Genomic DNA, 5,491 nt, shown 5'->3' on the forward strand with positions numbered 1-5,491 from the left:
TCCTGGGGAAAAAGGGAGCTCCCAAGGCTCTCAACCCCTCGGGCTAGTTATCCCCACCTTTGGGTCAGACCAGTCAGATGCTGTTCTACAGCTGCGTCATAGAATACATTTTTTCTGAACCAATCCTATAGTTCCAAGATTTTTAAACAAGGGCCATCTCCCTCCCCTCCCTCACTGACCTCTCCCCCTTTTAACTGCCTTATTCTTATCTAAAAAAACAGACCCCAAGCATCTTTCCCACCTCTAGCACTTTTACATGGGTGCTTTAATAAGGTTAAAACCATAAGCCCTTAGTAACAAACATTGGTCATTTTTTTGTGAGGACAATTTGAAGCTGGAGCAAAGCCCCTGTTAGAAAAAACAGCGTCTGTGAGCCAGGGGATCAGAGCTAAGAAGGCTGCTTCTTCCCCCACTTTTTAATAAACACTAGTGAAAGTTATATTATGTTTTGTACAGGAATAAACATTTTCAAGGACAATCCTATATGAAGACAGAGCCCTTTATTTAACATTTTACATGTGTTTCAATTTAAAAAAATTAGTCTGCAGAAACACCCCAGATTGAAAACCACAGAATCTTAATAACAGCTAGTTTAGATTCCCCTAATTCTGTAAACCAGTGGATCAGAAAGAAGTTTATTTTCCTCCTCACTTTTTAACAAATCCATGCAAAAGTTACATTGAGCTTTCATTTTCTTAGGACTTTAGATTTAAGTTTGAATTTTTCTGTAGCCCATCTGAAGAACACCCCACCCCTAGACTTTCCCCTATAATTTTAACACTTGCTAAATGTGCTGTGTTTCATTATAGAATGTTTTTCTTAACATTTAACATGAAATAACAGGTTTTTTAACATGAAAATACAGCATTGACTGAGATGTAACATAACATGTCCTTTTTAAAGGATATTCTCTATGCAGTGAGGCCTATTTGAAGCATTAGGGTTTTTTTTAAGTTTAACATGAAAAAGCAGTATTGACTGAGCTGTAACAAAACAAGGCCACTCTTAGGGATGCGTTGTCGAAGTTTAGTGAACTAAAAAGGCTTAAGATACTAGCCGTATAACGTCTCTTCATGAGAGGGTTGACTGCCAGTGTTGGCAGGGCCATCCTTAGGCATATGCAGCATACGCGGCTGGGAACGGCACCTGAAAATGTGGGGAACCACTGTGTCTTAGTGTCCACCCTTCCAGTTCTTCCTATCCCTGTTCTGACCCTTCCTGCAAGCTCCCTCCACAGCTGGCTGCTGCAGCCTGGTGAGTCTTTCTCTGGAAGGGATCTAGTAACTAAGGCCTGGTCTACACTATGGAGTTAGGTCGAATTTAGCTGCATTAGGTCGAGGGAGGGAGGGGGGCATGATGACATGTACCCAAAATCACCCGTGACAATGTTTTTGCCCCATCAGGCATTGAGAGCTTAACCCAGAATTCCAATGGGCGGCGGAGACTGCGGGAACTGTGGGATAGCTACCCACAGTGCACTGCTCTGTAAGTCGATGCTAGCCACGGTAGTGAGGATACACTCCGACGACTTAATGTGCTTAGTGTGGACATATGCAATCGACTGTATAAAATCGATTTCTATAAAATCGACCTAATTTCGTAGTGTAGACAAGGCCTTAAAAGTGAATAGCCTCCAGCCTGCCAGACCTATTAGCACAACATTGAACTGTTAAAGAGCCATTCAAGTGGTAATGACGCCATTTAACAGGCATTTGCCAAACCCCAGGTATCTACTGTCAGTTTCTGAATGTACTGACAAAACCAGTTGTACATGACTGTAATATTTACTCAGAACATGTCAGTCTACAGGACCTTTAGTTTAAAATTTGCTTTAAAAATATTTCATTAGTGAGTTGGTGACGATTATAAAATCACATCTCTAAAAAATCCTTGCATAGATTTTTAGATGCACAATCATCTTTAGCCTTAAATGCTTGGATCTTCAGCCATACAAAACACCACCTTTATCTAAAATACACATTTTAATTTTAATTACTATAGTAAAAAAAACCTTGTGTCCAAAGTCTTCTTGTCCTTTCTGTCCATCCCTTTCTCCCTTCACAAACATCCCCTCCTCCCCACCCCGGTTGAAGATAGCCCTTAAAGGGACAACACCCCATTTCCTTCCAGATAGCTGGACAAAGAGTTTATCTTTTTTTACTTCTGACTATCTGATGAACTAATTTTAAGAGAACTCTCCAGAAAAATCAGTACCTAGTAAGATAGAAAATCCTTTGTTATGTTTCCAAAGACTTCAGGCATATTTTTTTTAAGTTGGTGAAATTTCATAAGCGTGTCTATTGTTATGGAGATCACACAAAGTAAATTAGGGTATGGCTTCACTTGCAGCCGTACAGTGCTGCCGCAGGAGCGTTCCCGCAGCAGCGCTTTGAAGTGCGAGTGTGGTCGCAGCGCCAGCGCTGGGAAAGAGCTCTCCCAGCACTGCAGGTACTCCACCTCCCTGAGGGGATTAGCTTGCAGCGCCACGGCTCCCAGTGCTGGGGCAGTGTTACACTGGCGCTTTCCAGTGCTGTAACTTGCTACGCTCAGGGGGGTGTTTTTTCACACCTCTGAGCGAGAAAGTTGCAGCGCTGTAAGGCGCCAGTGTAGCCAAGGCCTTTGTGTTCCCTTTTTCTAAAAGCAATTAACATTGTTATGAACGCTAAACCTCTGTGACTGATTAATTTAAAATAATGTCTTTGTTTCAGTGAGCTAAATAGGTAGTAATCTGGAATGATTACTTTATGAAGGTTTCAGAGTACATTTGAAATATAAAATCAGCTTAGAAATACTGATTAAGAAAATGTAAAACAGAGAAGAGCTGCATCATGTATTCCATAATATTTAATGTTGTATTCAGCAAGACATCTGACTTGCCCTTACTAGAAATTTTTTGCAAATAAATTTCTGACAAACGTCAGGTTATATCAAAAAACCTGTGACTGAGATTTTTTTTATTCCCAAATTTAGTGCTATTAATTAGGTGCCTTCTGCATATCCAGTCTTCACCTTCTGGCATGCAGTGGAAAACACACTCCGTTTTCTTTAGAAAGAAATTGCAGAAGAGTGTTTTGTTTTTTTCCAATTTCATTTGCTTCATTTGGGTTCAGGGGTTTGGCTGGAAGGGGGTGAGCAGGGTGGGGGAGGGAAGAGAGGAGGGAGACAGTGGGGAGAGGGCAGGATCTGGGGCAGAGCAGGGGTGGAGTATGAGCGGGGCCACAGGCAGAAGAGGTGGGCGGGGGAGCTGGCCTCCCCAAGCTGCAGCTTCACATGCCACCCATGACAGCAGGTAAGAGCGGGTTGGCTCCCCCACACCCAGCGTGCACTGCACTCTCCTTAGGCAGGGGCCGTATTCACAGAGCTGAATCCACCAGCGCCGCGTATTCTGCATGAGGGAGAGGGTCCGGGGGTCTCTGCAGGGAACTGTGACTCTCCACCGCTGTGAGATGGGCCAGGCGTCTCATCCCTCCCTTCGCTGCCTCATTCCTCCCCATGCCAGGCTGTGAGCCCGGGCTGCTGTCAGGCATAGAGGCACCAGCTTAATAATACTGCATAAGACCCCATAAATCCTAAGGATGGCGCTGGGTGTTGGGCAGGGCCTTCTCGGTGCCGCCACCAGACCCATTTAAGTAGAAGCTCCTCCTTACTTTAGCTAGGCCACACAATATTCTTAGCCAATAGTTTAGGGCTGGCGTTGCTCTCCCTCCCTGAGTAAGGTGGGGTGGAGACTCTTTATCTCTGGTAAAAAAACAGCTAATTCTTTTTACATACACTATTCTTTTCTTGTTTTTTGTATAAATACAAACTTTAAAAAGCAATCTTGTGTATTTTTTGTTAATTTTGTTTTTTTTATTAAAACACATATAAACTCCCCTCAATTGCCAGTTTTCATATTCTTACCCAGTTGCTGTTTTGGTACTTTAAAAACACTATTTTTAAAAGGATAGGCTAGTATCTTAAGCCTTTTTAGTTCACTAAATTTCTACAAAACATCCCTAAGAGTGGCCTTGTTTTGTTACAGCTCAGGCAATACTGCTTTTTCATGTTAAACTTTAAAAAAAAAGTTGTACTTGTGTCTCAGCACATGGGTTGCAAACATTTAAAAACAAAGACATTCTGATAATGCAACAGAAAAATTCATACTTAAATCTAAAAGTTGTAAGAAAATGAAAGCTTAATATAACTTTCACATGGATTTGTTAAAAGTGGGGAGGAAAATAAACTCTGATCCACTGGATTACAGAATAAGGGGAATATAAACTAGCTGCTATTTAGATTCTGTGGTTTTCACTCTGGGGTGTTTCTGCATGCTCTATTTTATTGAAACACACCTGCAAAAATGTTAAACAAAGGGATGTATCTTCATAAAGGTTTGTCTTTTAAAGTCTTTATCCCTGTACAAGGCTTAATATAACTTTCACTTGTATTTGTTGAAAAGTGGGGGAAGAAGCAGTCTCCTTATCTCTGATCCACAGACTCACAGATGCTGTTTTTGCTGACAGTGGCTTTGCTGAAAAAGCACACTTCTTCAGATTGTCCTCATTTAAAAATGAGCAATGTTAGTCTAAAACATAGGGGAAACTTTATCACTATAATTTATTTTTATAAACAGGTTCTCTGTGTTTTTAATCCTGGGGTGTTTCTGCAGGCTCACTTTTTACTGAAACATATGCAAAAGTGCTAAATGAAAGGATGTGTCTTCATATGGGCTTGTCTTTTAAAGTGTTTATCCCTGTACAAGATTTACTATAACTTTCACCTCTATTTGTTGAAAAGTGGAGGACTCTTCTTGTCTCTGATCCACCTGCTCACAAATGCTGTTTTTGCTGCAGCGTCAAATTGTCCTCACTAAAATCATAGGGAAAAGCTTTTAAAAACATTTTGTTAGTAAGGGTTTGTGGGTTTAACCCTGGGGTGGTTCTGCATGCTCATTTTTATTAAAACACATGGAAAAGTGCTAAATAAAGGGCTATTTCTTCATATAGGCTTGTGTCATAAACAGATAGTTAAGGGTTAATGTCTCTTTTACCTGTAAAGGATTAAGAAGCTCAGTAAACCTGGCTGATACCTGACCAAAGGACCAATAGGGGGACAAGATACTTTCAAATCTCGGTGGAGGGAAGCAGGGGCGGCTCTAGACCCCAGCGCGCCAAGCAGGCGCGTGGGGCGGCCCTTTCCCGGGGGGGCGGCATTTGGCTCCGGTTGAGCTCCCGCAGGCATGCCGGCGGCAGGTCCACCGGAGTCCGGGACGAGCGGACCTGCCGCGGGCATGACTGCGGCGGGTCCCCTCTTCCCGCGGCTCCGGTTGAGCTCCCGCAGTCATGCCTGCGGCAGGTCCGCTCGTCCCGGGCTCCGGTGGATCTGCCGCTGGCATGCCGGCGGGAGCTCAACCGGAGCCGCGGGAAGAGGGGACCCGCAGCGGGACCGGGGAAGGGCGGCGCAGCGCACCGCGCTGCTTGGGGCAGCCTGATTTCTAGAGCCGCCCCTGGAG

Source organism: Mauremys mutica, chromosome 12, assembly GCF_020497125.1.
Source record: "Mauremys mutica isolate MM-2020 ecotype Southern chromosome 12, ASM2049712v1, whole genome shotgun sequence".
NCBI classification, from domain to species: domain Eukaryota; kingdom Metazoa; phylum Chordata; order Testudines; family Geoemydidae; genus Mauremys; species Mauremys mutica.